The following is a 19,512-nucleotide window of genomic DNA, read 5'->3' on the forward strand; positions in this document are numbered from 1 at the left end:
GAGACTAGGTAGGAGGCTGCTGAACAAACCTGGAGAATGACAATGGGTGTCAGGCAGTGGGGAGTATCGGGATTCTATGGACCTTTTAAGGTTGAATCAGCCACCGTGGACAACTGTGAGCTCCTCATGGGAAGGAAACGTGTCATATGAATCTTTGCATTCCCAAGATCCAGCACCATATCAAGGTTAGGGGTGGAGGTGGGAGGGTGGCTTCCGACTCCATGCTGCTGGGACTTGAAGGAGCCAGGCAGGCAGCTCCCCACTCCTCTCCCAACCCTGGCCACCCCTCCCCTTTGGCCATCATGGGTACATATTTTGAGGATCCACATTCTGGCTAAGGCCAGATGCTCTTTTCCCTTTTTATTTACTTTTTAAGGTTGAAATAGGCCAGTCGCAGTGACTTAAACCTGTAATCCTAGCACTTTGGGAGGCCAAGGCGGGAGGATCACTTGAGCCCAGGAGCTCAAGACCACCCTGGACAACATGGTGAGACCTCAGCTCTACAAAAAAATTTAAAAATTAGCTGAGATGAGATCTCACTATGTTGCCCAGGCTGGTCTCAAACTCCTGAGCTCAAATGATCCACCCACCTCTGCCTCCCAAGGTGCTGGGATTACAGGCATAAGCCACTGCACCCAAGTAGTTATTTTAAAATGTGCAATAAATTGTTGTTGACTCTGTCACCGTGTTGTGCTATCAACTACTAGACCTTATTCATTCTATCTAATTATAGTTTTGTACCCATTAACCATCCCCACTCCTCATCCCTGACTACCCTTCCCAGCCTCTGGCACCCATCCTTCTATTCTCTATCTCCATGAGTTCACTTGTTTTCATTTTTGGCTCCCACAAATAAGTGAGAACATATGAAATTTGCCCTTTTTTGTCTGGTTTATTTCACTTAACATAATGACCTCCAGTTCCATCCATGTTGTTGCAAATGACAGGATGTCATTCTTTCATATGGTTGAATAGTACTCATTTGTGTATACATACCACATTTTCTTTATCCACTTGTTTATTGATGGACACAGGTTGCTTCCAAATCTTGCTTGTTGTGAACAGTGCTAAAATAAACATGGGAGTGCAGGTATCTCTTTGATACACTGATTTTCTTTCTCTTTGGCACATACCTAGCAGTGAGATTTCTGGATCATAAGGTAGTTCTAGTTTTAGTTTTTTGAGGAACCTCCAAACTGTTCTCCATAGTGGTTGTACTAACTGACATTCCCACCAACAGTGTACAAGGGTTCCCCTTTCTCCACATCCTCCCCAGCATTTGTTACTGCCTGTCTTTTGCATAAAAGCCATTTTAACTGGAGGTGGTACCTCACTGTAGTTTTGATTTTCATTTATCTGATGATCAATGATGTTGAGCATTTTTTCATATGCCTGTTTGCCATTTGTATGACTTCTTTTCAGAAATGTCTATTCAGATCTTTTGCCCATTTTAAAATCATATTATTAGATTTTTTTCCTATAGAATTGTTTGAGCTTCTTATATATTCTAGTTCCTTGTCAGATGGATAGTTTGCAAATATTTTCTCCCATTTTGTGGGTTGTCTCTTCACTTTGTTGATTGTTCCCTTTACTGTGCATAAGCTTTTTAACTTGATGTGCCCAATGTTTTCTTGTAGTACCTTCATAGTTTGAGGTCTTAGGTTTAAATTAAGTCTTTAATCCATTTTAATCTATTTTGATTTGATTTTTGTATATGGTGAGAGATAGGGGTCTAGTTTCATTCTTCTGTATAGGAATATCCAGTTTTTCCAGCACCACATATTGAAGAGACTGTCCTTTGCCCAATGTATGTTCTTGGCACCTTTGTTAAGCACTCATTTCTTTCTTTCTTTCTTTTTTCTTTCTTTTCTTTTCTTTCTTTCTTTCTTTCTTTCTTTCTTTCTTTCTTTCTTTCTTTCTTTCTTTCCTTCCTTCCTTCTTCTTTCTTTCTTTCCTTTCTTTCTTTTTATTTTTTTGAGACGGAGTCTTGCTCTTGTTGCCCAGGCTGAAGTGCAATGGCATGATCTCAGCTCACCACAACCTCCGCCTCCCGAGTTCAAGCGATTCTCCTGCTTCAGCCCCCCGAGTAGCTGGGATTACAGATATGTGCCACCACACCTGGCTAATTTTGTATTTTTAGTAGAGACTGGGTTTCTCCATGTTGGTCAGGCTGGTCTCAAACTCCCGACCTCAGGTGATCTGCTGCCTCAGCCTCCCAAAGTGCTGGGATTACAGGTGTGAGCCACTGCGCTCAGCCTTAAGCGCTCATTTCTATTGGTTATATACCTAGGAGTGGAATTGCTCGCTCATAGAATAGGCATAGATTTAACTTTAGGAGACACTAGCAAATGGTTTTCAAAGGGCTTGGATCAATTTACACCCAACCAATAATATATGCGAGTTCCCATTGCTCTATGTCCTCAGGATAGAGGCTTTGAATCCTCTCATTTTTCCTATTTTGCAAATCAGGAAACTGAGGCTTCGGGATGCTAAATAATCCACTCTGGTTAACATAGCTAGTGAGAAGTGACTCTCTAGTGGAATCCAGATATTACTGCAAATTCAATGCTGCCTGTCACACCACGTTTCATATGAGGATAGTAAGCAAATTGTATACATCATGTGTATCGATGGAATTCTGAGAAAGATGAGATCAATGTTAGGCTTTGCCGAAGAGTTGGAACTTGAACTTGGTTTTAAAGGTTGTGTAGAACACAGAGAAGGCTGAGAGCTCTCTGGGCAGAAGGGAAGACTTGGCTAACAGCAGGGATAGGAGAAGTCTATTGTGAGGTTGCCTCTCTCATTTAAGAACTGCTGATCTGGTTGGTATCTCTATCTCAATGTCGTCCTTGGGTTCCTTGACCAAAGGACCATAGTCGCTGCAGTAGTCCTAACCTCCTGAAGTCCCCATTCTTTGCTCACTTTCTCTTGTTGGAGAGAAAGTAGAAGCATAGTTTAGCCCACATAATCTGACTTCCCTTTTTATTTTGAGCTATAGTTTGGGCTGCTGCAGCAAAAACACCATGGACTGGATGGTTTCAGCAACAGACATTTCCTCACAGTTCTGAAGACTGAAAAGTCCAAGATCAAGGTGCCAACTGATGGGGTTCCTGGAGAGGTTTCTCTTCTTAGTTTGTGGAAAGACACCTTGCTGTATCCTAACATGGCAGAGACAGAGAGAGAGAAAGAGAGAGAGAGAATGCACTAGTCCCTTCATCTCCTTACAAAGGCACTAATTCCATCATGAGGGCGCTAACCCTCTTCCCTCACCTGACATTAATTACCTCCCAAAGGCCTCAGCTCCAAATATGATCACAGTGGGGACTAGGGCTTTAACATACAAATTTGCAGGGGACACACACCTGCAGTCCATAGCACTCACTCTCTTCTATCTGTTGAGTGAAATACTATTTTATTCACCTTTATTCTCTGTATTTCAGGTGAGCAAGTCTAGTCTTTCCAATAAGACTATAATCCCCCTGAGGGCAGGGGCAGGATTGTGCCCCTTGTGTGTAACTGACAGTCCCTAGAGCTTTTCTGGGATACGTAGGGCACAGAGACTCAATGTTCAGTTGTGCTGCTTATGGATTGATGAAGTCACTCCTGCCTTTAGCTTACCCGTAGGTCTGATTCCTTTCCTTACAAGTCTTCTGTTGTTGCAAGCATGTGGCCTTTCAAGTCCCTGCAATGAAAAATTTGTCAGCTGTTTAGACTCCTGTGATGAATTAATCTAGGTATAATGAAATGTTCCTTTTCTTCATTATTATTTCTCACAGTTTGGTATAGCTGGGAAAACTCAGAAAACTAATTCTAATTAATTATAAGCTGGAAATCGTGTCTGAGAGAAAGATAAAAATGGCATGTAATTTCCTCTCCACTCCTAATTCCTAAATTATTCTATGTGCATGATTACCATCACCCTTGTTTCTAGCACAGAACTTCCCTTTAAAATTGATCACAGCTTGACTTCTTTCTTTTCTCCTCCTTGTGCAGTTGTGGCTTCTATATTTTATCATTAAAGCTCTTTTCAAAACTGCTATGCGCTGCTTCTTTGAGCTCTTCTGCTCTCATTGTTCCGCAGCATCTCTTGGAATCAATTTCCTCTCGTTTCTTCCTAGTTGCACTATTTCACCTGACTCCTATTGGCACACGGATTCATTTCACCTGGCCAAAGTCAATTTCACTCATACACACACCCCTTTCAACTCTCTTCTTGCCAAATTTTTTGATTTCAAACCTACCGGTGGTGCCCTTTCTTTTCTCTGTGGATTTTTTTTTTTTTTTTTTTGCATGGGCTCAGACTCTGGCATTAAAAAAGTTACTAGACTTTATTTATGTAGTACAGTATTAGATTTACAGAATAATTGAGCAGATAGTACAGAGTTCAACATGCCCTCCCCACCTCCCCTGCAGCTCCTAACCGTTTCTTCCATTATTAACATCTTCCATTAATGTGGTACATTTGTTACACTTAATGAACCAATACTGATACATGATTAACTACAGCTCATAGTTTACACGAGGTTCACTCTTTATGTTGCATGGCTCTGTGGGTCTTGACAAATGCAATATGACATGTATCTGTCACTACTGTGTCATACAGAATGGTTTTACCTCCTAAAAACCCCTCAGACCACAGCTCTTAAGAGGCTTTTTTTTTCTTCCTGGCACTTCATCTCCATCTGACAATACAATTTAGTTTTTGTTTGTTTCTTTATTGTCTGTCTTCCCCACATCTCAACCTTTTCTAGACTGTAAGCTCCATGAAAGTGGAGACCTTTTAAAACAAATCTATTTTGTTCATTGTTGTATCCCCAGCTCCTAGAACACTCAAATTTAGTGAATGAATGAATGCATGAATGAATCGATAATGATTTAATGCCCCTTTAGAGCTTGAGTGAATTGATCATTGATCCTTGTGCCCTCTTAGTTGTTGAAGAAGGCATCGTTGCACAATGTCTTAGTGTATATGAAAACATTTCTGCCAGCCTGGCCAACATTGTGAAACCTCATCTCTACCAAAAATACAAAAATTAGCCAGTTGTGGGTGGTGTGCACCTGTAGTCCCAGCTACTTGGGAGGCTGAGGCACGAGAATTGCTTAAACCCAGGAAGCACAGGTTGCAGTGAACCAAGATTGCACCACCACACTCCAGCCTGGGCGACAGAGCAAGACTCCATCTCAAGAAAAGAAAAGAAAAGAAAACAAAAGAAAAGAAAAGAAAAGGAGAGGAGAGGAGAGGAGAGGAGAGGGGAAGGGAGGAGAACAAAACAAAAAAAACATTCCTGCATCCCTACCTATCTGAAAATGGTCAGCTGGCCCTATGGAGCCAGAAGGCCCTGCTGCAGCTAGAGCCATGTCATTTGAGGGGTCTGGCAGCTCTGGGGAGATGTCCAGCAGACTCATGTGATATTTGTCCAGAGCTTTATCCTCTAGACTACTGTTTCTCAAACTTTAAAAAATTATCATTCCCCTGAGGACCCTTATTGTTTTTCCTGAATACCCACCCCCCTTATGAAATTTTAACACCACAGATGATACACCTTCAATCTGCTTATGGACCGTATGCATATCTGTGCTTTCTATATAAAAAGAGTAAAAGGTTTTTTGCCCCCTTGGAGAGATGTCACCCTCTTTGAGGGGTTGCATACTCCCAATATTCTTCTTGATGACTTAAAGAGTGTGATACCCTACCTTGTTTTAACCTGAGTGACTCTCTCCTAGCAGAGAGAGAGCCGGACAGACTCCATTTTAGTTTCTTCGCCTGCAGCCCCCTTTCACCTCCCTCCCTTAAGGCATAACTAGTGTAAACTGACTCAAAGCACGTCCAGGAATGCACCTACTGATAAGATATTGAGGCAAACTGCACCAGCAGCTCCTGGGGATGCGCGCGGTGGATGGCACCCAAAACCCCTGCATTTATCTCTTTGTGATAGTTTAAGCCCCTGCACCTGGAACTGTTTATTTTTTTGTAACTGCATTTGTAACCAATTAATTTTTTAACTTTTTGCCAGTTCTGCTTCTGTAAAAATTGCTTCAGCTAAAATCCCCACTCCCCTATTTAGACCACAGTATAGAAACAAAACTAGTCCCTTCCTCGGGGCCAAGAATTTTGAGCATTAGCTGCCTCTCGGTCGCTGGCTAATAAAGGACTCTCTACTCTGTCTCAAAGTGTGGTATTTCTCTGTAACTCGCTTGGTCACAACAAGAGGAGGGCAGGAAAGGTATACTGATTTGACACTCAGATTAAAAAACATTGAGAGGGATGGGGGACATAACAGATGATGAAATGCAGATTCAAAACTCTTTGGGGCTGGTTGCGGTGGCTCACACCTATAATTCCAGCACTCTGGGAGGCCGAGGCAGGTGAATCACCTGAGGTCAAGAGTTTGAGACCAGCCTGACCAACATGGCGAAACCTGGTCTCTACTAAAAATTCAAAAAATTAGCTGGGCATGGTGGCAGGCTCCTGTAATCCCAGCTACTTGGGAAGCTGAGGCAGGAGAATCGCTTGAACCCAGGAGATGGAGGATCTGGGTAGCCAAGATCATGCCATTGCACTCCAGCCTGGGCAACAGAGTGATACTCTGTCTCAATTAAAAAACAAAAACAATAACAAAACAAAACAAAACAAAAACTCTTTGGGATCATTAGATTCTATTTTAACCAATCAATTTTAAATGCAAACTCTTTCTTTTTCTTTTTTTTTTTTTTTTTTTTTTGAGACAAGGTCTCGCTCTGCTGCCCAGGCTGGAGTGCAGTGGCGCAATCTTGGCTCACTGCAACCTCTGCCTCCCGGGTTCAAGTGATTCTCCTGCCTCAGCCTCCTGCATGGCTGGGATTACAGGCACAGCCACTACACCCAGCTAATTTTTGTATTTTTAGTAGAGATGGGGTTTCGCCATGTTGGCCAGGCTGGTCTCAAACTCCTGGCCTCAAGTGATCTGCCCGCCTCGGCCTCCCAAAGTGCTGGGATTACAGGCATAAGCCACTGCACCTAGCCTTAAATGTAAACTCTTGTACCCAAGTTCAAAAATTCAACTGCATGGGTAGGCTGGGGAAACCAGCTTGATTGCCTGCATTAATTGAACAAAAGTTTTTCTTTCTTGGAAAGTGGTAGATTCCTCATGTTCCTGGTGGATGGGCTGCCTATGGAGAAACCTGTTGTGGCCTGGGACTGGCATTTAAAAGGAGATCCTCTAGAAGTCTGACCATAAGAAAGATCTCTCCAGAAATGGAATGGGGAGACTAACAGGAGACATAATAGCTGTGTCCAGGTGTTCCAAGTACTGAGGTTTGGAGCAGGAAGGTGACTTCTTTGGCATAATTCGTGAGGCATGCTGTGGGTCAAATCGTGTACCCCAACAAGATGTCGAAGTCCTGGGCTAGGCGCAGTGGCTCATGCCTGTAATCCCAGCACTTTGGGAGCCTGAGGCAGGTGGATCACTTGAGGTCAGACCAGCCTGCCCAACATGGTGAAGCACCGTCTCTACCAAAAATACAAAAAATTAGCCGGGTGTGGTGGCACATGCCTGTGGTCCCAGCTACTCAGGAGACCGAGGTGGAGGATTGCTTGAGCCCAGAAGTCAGAGGTTGCAGTGAATCAAGATCATGCCACTGCACTCCAGCGTGGGTAACAGAATGAAACCCTGTCTCAAGAAAAAAAAAAAAAAAGATATTGAAGTCCTAACTCCCCACTGCCTGTAAATGTGATCTAATTTGAAATAGGGTCTTGCCGATGATTCAGATGAGGTCACTAAAGGGGGTCCTAATCTAATATGACTAGTGCCCTCATAAAGGGGGGAAGTTCAGATACTGAGACAGATAAGACAGTCAAGATAGAGGGAAGATGCTACGAAGCCACAGGGAAAAGGAATGTCATCTACAAAGAGTGTCTGAGGTTACCAGAAACTGGGAGAAAGGCCTGGAACAGATTCTCCTTCACAGTCCTCAGAAGGAACCAACCCTGCTAACACCTTGATTTTGAACTTTTAGCCTCCAGAACTGAGACGATGCATTTCTGTTGTTTAAGCCACCCAGTTGGTTGTCCTTTGTCACAGCAGTCCTAGCAAACGAATATAGGATCTAAGCAGTGTCAAAAGGTGCAGGTTTCAAGGAAGCAGCTTTTAGTTTAATAAAGGCTAGGAGTGGGGTGGGCACAAGAGGACAGGGGAGGAATCCACAGCAGCTGGCTGCTTACAGTGTGCTCATGCTTTCATCCTCAGCAAGGGCCCCACAGACGGGGATACTGACACCTCCATTTCACTCATTAGGAAAGGAAGTCTCAGAGAGAAAGCAGCTTGCTCAAGGTCATACCACTAGTAAATGTCAGAGTCAGCCTTCCAATCGATACTGGTCCCAGTCCAAAGGAATGATTACTCACCCTTCTCAATGAAATTGGACAAGGTCCCAGTCATCTCACTATCCTGTGGATTCTGCTTTGCTCCAGCAGGAGCACCCTGACCTGCAGTTGTACTAAGCGCGTAAGACTGTGGGGTGGACTGGGCACAGTAGCTCACACTTATAATCCCAGCACTCTGGGGGGGGCTAAGGTGGCCGGATCACTTGAGGTCAGGAGTTTGAGACCAGCCTGTTCACCAACATGGTGAAACCCCGTCTGTACTAAAAATACAAAAATTAGCCGGGTGTGGTGGCGCACCTCTTGAAACTCCAGCTACTTACTTGGGAGGCTGAGGTGGGAGGATCGCTTGAACCCAGGAGGCAGAGGTTGCAGTGAACTGAGATCGCACCACTGTACTTCAGCGTGGGTGACAGAGTGAGGCTCTGTCTCAAAAGGAAAAAAAAAAAGACTACGGGGCGGACCAGGCACGGTGGCTGATACCTGTAATCCTAGCACTTTGGGAGGCCAAGGCAGGCAGATTGCTTGAGCCCAGGAGTTTGAGACCAGCCTGGGAGACATAGTGAGACCTCAAAAAAAAAACAACAACAAAAATGAGGTGGGAGGATGGCTTGAGCCCAGGAGGTCGAGGCTGCAGTGAGCCGTGATTGCACCACTGCACCCCAGCCTGGGTGACAGAATGAGACCCTGCCTCAAAATAATAAGAATAATAAAAAAGACTGTGGAGCATGGTAGTTTGGATTATGGCTTGGGATCCCGACTGCCTGAGTTTGAAGCTTGCTCTGCTCCTCACACACTTTCTGCCTTTGAACAAAGTGGTTCAACCTGTCTGTGCCTCCGTCTCCTTCACCCTAAAATGAGGATTATGAGGACAGCATTCACCCCATGGAGTTCTCCTGTGCATTAAATACATTCTCTCAGGTAAAGTATTTACAAGAGCACTAGCTGTTACTATTATTTCTTTTGAGGGCATCTCACACACTTCAGTTGGCTCCTGACTTGAGCTCAGCTCACAGGACTGTATTTCCCACATTTAACAATAATGCAGACAAACTGGAGGCCTGGAGAAAAATGCAAAAAATCTTATTAGAAGGAAAGGGCACTTGAAGAGTCAGGATTCACATAAAAAGAAATAGCTCTTGTTTATTTTCTCCCTGGGGAGGGTTTTGTCTTGGGCTTTCAGGAGGCACCTATGGTAATTTACAGCCCTAGTTGCTGGTAAATCCTTAAAGGACTATTGTCTTCGGTCAGCTGGTTTCCAGAAGATACAAATAAAGAAAACATCCCCCAGGATGATAGAGCCCTGTGTGCCTTTTATTTGCGTTGCTTCTTTGGCTCTGTGGCAGGCAGGCCTGAGTCAGTAGGCAATATTTAATTTGATATAAGCACCCGGAAGGACCTTAACATTTACAGAGAGAATTATTCCAAATGGTCTTAGCAGGAGGAACACTGAAACAGTGATGACTGAAACTTTTTTTTTTCCCCAGAGGTTCAGGAAGCAGCAGCTGTAATTCTGAAGCTCACCCTTGGCCATGGTGGTTTTTTTATTTGTTTGTTTGTTTGTTTATTTGTTTGTTTTGAGTCTCTCGCTTTGTCACCCAGGCTGGAGGGCAGTGGCACGATCTCGGCTCACAGCAACCTCTGCCTCCCGGGTTCAAGTGATTCTCGTGCCTCAGCCTCCGAGTAGCTGGGATTATAGGTGCCTGCCACCACACCCAGCTAATTTTTTGCATTTTCAGTAGAGTTTGGGTTTCACCATGTTGGCCAGAGGGCTGGTCTGGAATTCCTGACCTCAAATGATCCGCCTGCCTCGGCCTCCCAAAGCGCTGGGATTACAGGGGTGAGCCACCGCGCCTAGTAGGCCATGGTGTTTTCTCTCACTTTCAATGGGCCTGGGAATCTGCTCCCCAACCCTCATCTGGCCATCCCTCTCTCCTCCTCAGCTCCAGCCCAAACAGCCTTCTCTGAGCTCCTTCAACACACAGTGTCCACATTACCCGGCGAACACTCAGCCTTGTGTGATAGTGGAGTCAGGAAGACCTGGGTTTCACTAAGGATGAGCTACAGAACCTGTGCCCCAGTTTTGTCATCTAAAAAAGAGAACAGTGCCAGGCGTGATGGCTCACGCCTGTAATCCCAGCACTTCGGGAGGCCAAGGAGGGCAGATCACTTGAGTTTAGGAGTTGGAGACCAGCCTGGCCAACATGGTGAAATCCCATCTCTACCAAAAATTACAAAAATTAGCCGAGTGTGATGATAGGCGCCTGTAATCCCAGCTACTCAGTGAGCTGCACGCCAGCCTGGGCAACAGAGCGACACTTCGTCTCAAATAAATACATAAATAAGAGAACAGTAAGATCAGATGGTTTTGCCCTATCAACTTGCCCCTCCTCTTTAAGGGAGGATGACTTTGGAAAGGGACCCGGGAGGCTTATGGCCAGAAGACTGCCCTGGAGGTGTGGGGTATGCCAGGAGCCCTTCCTGCCTGCGGGCAGCCTGCTGAGTGCAATGTGTTTTGGAGACCCATGCAGGTAGTGAAATAAGCACTGGTGGGAAAAGGGAAAGATCCGGGCATCTACTGTGTCATTTTGGGCTACTGGCATACTCAACTATAAAACAGGTGAGTTGGACAAGGTTGATTTTTTTTTTTTTTGCAATAAAACTGTAAACTCGAAATAAAATCCTAAGCCCTCACCAACTGAACGGACCCCCTCTTAGCCAAGAGGACCCTAGAAAAAAATTGTTTTTTCTTTTTCCTTTTCTTTTCTTTTCTTTTCTTTTTTTTTGAGATGGAGTCTCACTCTCTCACCCAGGCTGGAGTGCAGTGGAGCCCTCTTGGCTCACTGCAACCTCCGCCTCCCGGGTTCAAGCGATTCTCCTGCCTCAGCCTCCCAAGTAGCTGGGACTACAGGCACGCACCACCATGCCCAGCTAATTTTTGTATTTTTAGTAGAAACAGGGTTTCACCATGTTAGCCAGGAGGGTCTCGATCTACTGACCTCATGATCCACCTGCCTCAGCCTCCCAAAGTGCAGGGATTACAGGTGTGAGCCACCGTGCCCGGCCAGAAAAATCTTAAAAACCTAGCCAGGTGCAGTGGCTCATGCCTATAATTCCAGCACTTTGGGAGGCCAAGGTGGTCAGATCACCTGAGGTCAGGAGTTCTAGGCCAGCCTGGCCAACACGATGAAACCCTGTCTCTACTAAAAATACAAGTTAGCTGGGCATGATGGCACACACCCTATAGTCCCAGCTACTCGGGAGGCTGAGGCGGAAGGATCGCCTGAACCCGGTAGGTGGAGGTTGCAGTGAGCTGAGATCACACCACTTGCACTCCAGCCTGGGCGAAAGAGCAAGACTCTGTCTCAAAAAAAAAAAAAAAAAAAAAATTAAAAAATCTTAAAAACTTAATTCCCAGTCATGACAGGAAGGCAGGTCAAAGAAACCTTTGTTACATCCCCTCCCTTTAGGAGTGTAGGCACTTAATCAACATTATGTTAAAATAGAGATCATATGATTAACAAAACAGACTATGATGACAAAATACCAAATTATAAACAGGACCTAAGGCCATGCCAGACAAGAGTGGAGTCATACACTCTTACCATGCCTACAGGTCATTCTGACACAGTGTATTAGGCAAGAGACTTCTTTATCTTAACTTAAAACATTCCTTTCTACAGACTCCATATTTTTAGACAAAGCTTCAACCAATCGCACATTAAAGAATTTCTAGGCCAGGTGTGGTGGTTCATGTCTATAATCCCAGCACTTTGGGAGGCCAAGGCAGGAGGATCATTTAATCTCAGGAGTTTGAGACCAGCCTGGGCAACAACGACACCTTGCCTCTATTAAAAAAACAAACAAACGAACAAACAAACAAAACTCCTATAACCTGTAAGCCCCAAGATATTCTGACTTTTTGGGCCAAACCAGTGTATAACCCCCATGTGTTTTTTTTTTTTTTCTTTTCTCTTTCATTTTTTGAGATAGGGTCTTGCTCTGTTGCCCAGGCTGGAGTGCAGTGATGTGATCATGGCTTACTGCAGTCTCTACTTTCTGGGCTCAAGCAATCCTCCTGCCTCAGCCTCTTGAGCAGCTGGAACTATAGATACATGTCACCACACCTGACTATTTTTAAATTTTTTATAGAGGCAGGTCTTACTACGTTGCCCAGGCTGGTCTCAAACTCCTGGGCTCGAGTCATCCTGCTGCCTCGGCCTCCCAAAGTGTTGGGATTACAGGCGTGAGCCACTGTACCCGACCTAATTTCTATGTATTGATTTTTTATGACTTTTTCTATAACTTAAACTTCCCTAAAATGTGTAAAACAGAATTGTGTCCTAACCGCCTCGGGACCCCTCATTCGAGGCTTCTTGGGTTTGTGTTTTCCCAGGCTTTGGTCACTCCTATTGGCTCAGAACAAACCACTTTAAAATATTTTACAGAAGGCAGGGCGCGGTGGCTCACGCCTGTAATCCCAGCACTTTGGGAGGCCGAGGCGGGCGGATCACGAGGTCAGGAGATGGAGACCATCCTGGCTAACACAGTGAAACCCCCTCTCTACTAAAAATACAAAAAATTAGCCGGGAGTGGTGGCGGGCGCCTGTAGTCCCAGCTACTCGGAGGCTGAGGCAGGAGAATGGCCTGAACCCGGGAGGCAGAGCTTGCAGTGAGCCGAGATCGCGCCACTGCATTCCAGCCTGGGCGACAGAGCGAGACTCCGTCTAAAAAACAAACAAACAAACAAACAAAAAATATATATATTTTGGTTTTTCCATTAACAGAACTCTTTCTTCAAACAGAATCTCTCACACAAGCCCAGAATGGAAAATCTTGCACTCAAGCTCAGATAGTAGCAGAGTTTCGTTTCTAGACTTGGGGGAGGGGAATCTGGAACCGCCCTTCCCACTCCCCATACTTTCCAGGAATCTAGGAAATCCACAGAGCACAGCTGAAAAACAACTGAAATCTGGCCGGGCGCGATGGCTCACGCCTGTAATCTCAGCACTTAGGGAGGCCGAGGTGGGAGGTTCACCTGAAGTCAGGAGTTGGAGACCAACCTGGCCAACATGGCGAAACCCTGTCTCTACTAAAAATACAAAAATTAGCCATGTGTGGTGGTGCATGCCTGTAACTCCAGCTACTCGGGAGGCTGAGGCTGGAGAATCGCTTGAACCCCAGAGGCAGAGGTTGCAGTGAGCCGAGATTGTTCCACTGCACTCCAGCCTGGGTGACAGAGCAAGACTCTGTCTCAATAAATAAATGGATAAACAAAATATATTTATTGAATGTATTTATTGAGATGATTATCTCAATAAATAAATAAATAAGTCTGATGGCTGCTTAGTTTCCTTCCAGGTGGAAAAGTTGTGTCTCTTATCTCAAGGGCTTTAGCAAAGACCCCCATCTTTGTGCTTATCTATCTTCCACTAGTACCAGAAATTTTACCACTAGCAGATTATCCTTCTGTGTTGCCTTTCCTTCATCCTGCTGTAAGCACGGTCACTAGGAAAGGCAATCTTAAGCACTAACACTTCAGAGTGAATTCGTACATTTCATAGCCCTGTTTTGGGCCCCGCGATATTCGTCCACAGCACCCACTCTGTGCCAGTGCCCTGCTAGACCTGTGGATACTGTGGTTAATGAAGGTCTCATGTCCCCCATCAAATGACAATTGAGAAAGGGATCGCCAAGCAGAAACTCTCAGTGATGTGTCTGTGTCCCCAGGCTTACAGGTATGATTAGAAAGAGGTCAGCTCAGGGACTCCGGAATGGGGAGGATTTCTTGATAACGGATGGCTTCCGGGAAGAAAAGACTCTTGAGTCTTAATGTGTCAAATGTGTCAGTAGGAATTAGCCAGATGAAGAAGGGGAGGGAGAAAGTAGTTCCAGGCCGAGGGACCATCTTATGTAAAGACTGAGAGATCAAGGGCCCTAAAAATCCAGAGTCCTTGAATTGGGTCCAGGGGCAACATTTCTGAATTGAAAGCATAACCTCTTTTTCTGGGGGTGGGAGAAGGATGAGGATGGAGATGATAAAGGAGACTTTGTTATTATTTTTCTTGGTGAGTTTATCACATTTTTTAAAAAGCAATGCATGCATGTATATATACGTTTGTCTCTTCCAAACCCTTTAATAATCCCACGAGCCTCCCCATTTGACAGATAAGGAACACTTAGGGCCTGTGAGTAAGCTGGTCAGGGTCTCAGGCAGGTATATGTAACTCCAGAACCTGTTTGCGCTGTAGCATTCTGATTTATTTCTGCTGTCTCATGAGGAAACAGGGAAAATAAGAGCAAGGAGAAAAGAAAGAGAGGAGAGAAGAAGGGAGGGGAAGGGAGGGGAGGAAAGGGAAGGAGAGGGGAGGAGAGGAGAGAGGAGACAGCGTCCAAAAGAGAAGAGGTTGCATGCAGGTTTGGAGGAAGGCTAAGGGGATATGGAACTTTCACCCTGCCAGGATCCAACTGGGCTCTGCCCTGTCCTCCCTTGAGCCCTGGCCCCAGCTCCAGGAGTAGATCCCTGCAATCTTCCCTCACACACTGCATAGCCCTGCCACCATCTGCACCCGGAGACTGGCTCTGGTTTGCTTTCCCAGATTTTGTTGGCACTCAACAGATACCATTGCTGAGATGGAGCAGTCATGGTGGCATGGGGCTTTGGTGGAGGCCATGGTCATAACTCCAAGGGCATGATCTTAGATACTGGAGCAGCACTTTTTGGCACCATGCTCATTGGACAGTGCACCAGCTAAATGGGTGGGTCTGGAGACCAAGGTCTCTTATCTATTTCATGAGGACCCCCCCTTTAGACAGCTCCTCTCTGCATGTCAGTCTTCTCACCCATAAAAGCAAGGGCTCTGTGATCCTAAAGCAAATCCAAGGTCTGGCTTACTGATTCCATCAATCATCCCAAACTAATTAGGAGGTGATTTCAGAGTGGATTTCATGGTGCCCGGGTCCTGCTGCAGATTTATTTGTGTGCAAGGAGAATCAGATGCTCAGACAGGGTGGGCTTAGGCTAATTAATTTCCAGGGGCAATGGGGCTACATATTTAGACTTCGATATTTTCCTTGCGGGTGTGGGACTCAACTGGTGAGTTCAGCGATAATGCGCTGTGATGTGTTCTGTTTGGGCTTCCACTTCCCTGATGGAACAGAGGGCCTCCCTTGGCACATTCAACCAAACTGCACCCAAAACTGCCATTCGGGTCTCTTCCTTTGGGTCTTTTACAGTCACTTATATCTACTGCCCCTTCGTTTAACTTCAGATCAGACAAGTCCTGCAATACACCTGCCACGTAGGTAAGGGTAGGAATGCAGGTGACTGAGCCCAAGTGTTTGAACCTTCATCTGTCTTTCACAGATATAAGTCAGAAGACCCAGAAGTGGGGGCCACACCATGTTATCCACTGCAAATTAATTAACAACTTAATAGCTTATTTGATTATTTATTGTGGGAAGGGTGTAGTGATTAACATAGGCATGGGAGGCAGGTTTCCTGGGTTGAAATCTTGATTTTGCCATCTCCCTTGCTGTGTGATCTGGAGTCAGGCCCTTAACCTCAGTTGTCTTAATCTGAAAAATGGAATCATAAAATACTCTCACATTTTAAGGAGATTGAATTAACTCATACAAAGCACTCAGAACAGTTCTCAATAAAACGCGTTAGCATTAGCCGTCATTATTATCTGCACTGAGGGGGACTATTGGCCAGTTATAAAGTTTAAGCCAATGCAGGTCCTGTCCTCCAAGCTCATGGTCTAGTCACAGGAAATAGTTACAAAGGACTCTTTCTCCTTCCAGGGTCCCTTGTAAATCAGCTGCCCCATGAAGATGGAACATGAAATTTTGTGGGGATGCCAGACCTCTCACCTTCCTACAGAGGGAGCTCTTTTCAGGATAACTTTTGAAAATTTTTTTAAATTTATTTTAGCCTGCCACAGTGGCTCATACCTGTAATCTCAGCGCTTTGGGAGGCCAAGGCAGGAGGATCACTTGAGCTGAGGAGTTGGGGGACCAGCCTGGACAATATAGCAAGACCCCATGTTTTAAAAAGATTATTTTAAAAATTGAGGTATCACCTGGAGAAAGTGCATACAGATGTTTATACCCATGGAATCACCACCATGATCAAAATGTAGAATAATATTACCATCACTCTGTAAGGTTCCTGCTGCCTCATCCTGGGAAGGAGCCCCCAGCACCACCCCAGGTAATCTCCTTTCTGCCTACTAACCCCCATATGTGAGTTTCATACAAATGTAATCATAGCAGTGGTGTACTGATACATGTCTGACAACCAGCTCTCAAAACAAAAAGAAGAAGCAGAAGAAGAAGAACAGGAAGAAGGAAAATAAGAAGAAGCAAAGGAGGAAGAAGAAAAAGGAGAAGAAGAAGAAGGAAGAAGAGGAGGAGGAGGAAGAAGAGGAAGAGAAGGAGCCCTGATCTGTACCTTTGTCAATTTTTCTTTTTTTTTTTTTTGAGACGGAGTCTTGCTCTGTCGCCCAGGCTGGAGTGCAGTGGCGCGATCTCGGCTCACTGCAAACTCCGCCTCCCGGGTTCACGCCATTCTCCTGCCTCAGCCTCCCGAGTAGCTGGGACTACAGGCGTCCGCCACCACGCCCGGCTAATTTTTTGTATTTTTAGTAGAGACGGGGTTTCACCGTGTTAGCCAGGATGGTCTCGATCTCCTGACCTCATGATCCCCCCACCTCGGCGTCCCAAAGTGCTGGGATTACAGGTGTAAGCCACAGCTCCCGGCGCTCCTTTGTCAAATTTTCTAGCAATTGCCACTGCTGATTTGAAGCAATCAAGGTGTGATTATTGAACATGGTATTGGAAATATACGTACAGTACAACACAATTATATATATTTTTCCACCAAATAGATAGAATAGATGCAAATAATCTCAATTGCATAGACAAGAGTAAAAATGTGGTAAAATAATTAGGAAGTGAAGGGTTTTGAGTTTACTACCTTTATATGCAATTTATTTAGTTGTAAGTTTATAATTTAATTTAAATAAAGCATGTATTTAATGATTGGATTGCAAAATTCCGAAAAATGTATGTAATAATTTGTTCTCATGAGCTAGTATGAGCTGTCTTTATCACACTCCTGAATCATGCACACTGTGTATTATTCTCTTGTGTGGGCTTATTTCACTCAACACTCTGTGTGATTCATTCCTGTCATTCTTTTTTTGAGTCAGAATCTTGCTCGGTTGCCCAGGCGGGATTGCAGTAGCATAATCGAGGCTCGCTACAGCCTCAACTTCCTGGGCTCAGGTGAACCTCACACCTCAGCCTCCCAACTAGCAGGGACCACAGTTGCCTGCCATCATGTTGGGCTAATTTTTATATTTTTTGTAGAGATGGGGTTTCACCATGTTGCCCAGGCTGGTCTCGAACTCCTGGCCTTAATCAATCCTCTGGCCTCAGCCTCCCAAGGTGCTGAAATTACAGGCATGAGCCACTGCCCGGCCCATTCCTGTCATTCTGTGTAACAGTCATTTGTTCTTTTGTTGTTGTTGTTGTTGTTCTGTGGTGTTCTATTGTATGGACAGACCACAATATTCATTCTCCTCTTGATGGCCATTGAGCTGCTTCCTGGTTTTGGCTACTAATTACTTTCAATTTTAAAGCTGCTTATAATCATTCATGTACACATATTTTTGTAGATATATGTGTTTATATCTCTTGAATTTATACCTAGGAGTGGATTTGCCAGGTGTTGGACAGGCATTTGTTTTCAGTAGATAATGCCAAATAGTTTTACCAGTCACCCACTGGACCCTTGCCATCTGCAGTGCTTGACTGTTACCTGGTTCCACTTCCTTCCTCCTACTTGCGACTGTCAGGCTCTAAAATTTTAGCCATTCTGGTGAATGTGTAGTGATCATCTCAGAACAATTTTAATTTGCATTTCCCTGAAAAGTGGAGTTGTCATTAGGTTTGGACTCAAGTGATCCGCCCCTCTTGGCCTCTCAAAGTGCTTGGATTATAGGCATGAGCCACCACGTCCAGCCCATATTTTCAATCATAAAAACCGTGAATACTAATTAAAGAAAATTTTGGAAACACAAGAAAATACAGAAAAGAAGAAAAAAATTCTCCACGATCTCATCTCCCAATGTCAATTATTATTAATAATGTCCACACACATTTTTTCCCACTTTACAGTATAATAAACCATTCGTAACTCTTTAACATCATGTTTTTTAATGGTTGCATTCCATTTTGTGGATATATCAAAATGTGTTTAACAACAAAATAGTGTTATCTGCTTTCCACTTAATATTTTCCATGGTTTGTGGACATTTAAGATTCATAAATCTTGCGCAGATTTTTGTGCCACAGGAAGGAGATGCCAGAGCTTGCCTACTTATCACTTGTTGAGTACTGAATCTCTGACCACTGACAGGACTGTCTGACTCACAGTTGTTTATGGGCAAAGAAGTGATTCTGAAAGTAAACAGGGAAAGAAACAAAAGTCCCTGATTAGGCCAGGAGCGGTGGCTCACGCCTATAATCCCAGCACTCTGGGTGGCTGAGGCAAGTGGATCACTTGAGGCCGGGGGTTCAAGACCAGCCTGGCCAACATGGTGAAACCCCATCTCTACTAAAAATACAAAAAATTAGCCGGGCATGGTGGCACACACCTGTAGTCCCAGCTACTCGGGAGGCTGAAGCAGGGAGGCAGAGGTTGCAGAGAGCCATGATTGCACCACTGCACTCCAGCCTGGGCAACAAAACAAGATTCCGTCTCAAAAAAAAAAAAAAAAAAAAGAATTAGCTGGGAATGGTGGCCTGAGCCTGTAATCCCAGCTACTCCAGAGGCTGTGGCAGGAGAATCGCTTAAACCCAGGAGGTGGAGATTGCAGTGAATAGAGGTACCGCACCACTGCACTCCAGCCTGGCGACAGTGTGAGATTCCGTCTCAAAAAAGAAAACAAAAAAAAAAGTCCCTAATAAGACTTAAAATCTCTAAAACATATTATAAGTTTAATTCCTTATTTTTATCATTCACTCAATTATCACTCATTCATTTTATACTATTTACAGCTAGACATATCTGGGCTTTTGACTCAGCTCTGTCACTTACCAGCTGAGGGACTTTATGCCAGTGACTTGTTTCTCTTGGCCTGTTT

General features: G+C 44.7%; 1 long non-coding RNA gene across 3 annotated transcripts in view; it reads right to left on the bottom strand.

The window, feature by feature from the left end:
* Positions 1-1,922: 1,922 nt before the first annotated feature.
* The window catches only part of LOC104006009 (uncharacterized), a 52,277-nt gene continuing 34,687 nt past the window's right edge, over positions 1,923-19,512 (bottom strand). For 2 of the 3 annotated variants that reach the window (XR_010156497.1, XR_002943515.3), the window contains 2 exons: positions 3,619-3,682; positions 1,923-3,158 (listed from right to left, as the gene is read on the bottom strand). This is a non-coding gene — a long non-coding RNA (uncharacterized LOC104006009). The remainder of the gene's footprint in view (positions 3,159-3,618; positions 3,683-19,512) is intronic. The other variant, XR_008547466.2, reaches the window with a different exon arrangement.

The sequence above is a fragment of the Pan troglodytes genome, chromosome 3 (assembly GCF_028858775.2).
Source record: "Pan troglodytes isolate AG18354 chromosome 3, NHGRI_mPanTro3-v2.0_pri, whole genome shotgun sequence".
NCBI classification, from domain to species: domain Eukaryota; kingdom Metazoa; phylum Chordata; class Mammalia; order Primates; family Hominidae; genus Pan; species Pan troglodytes.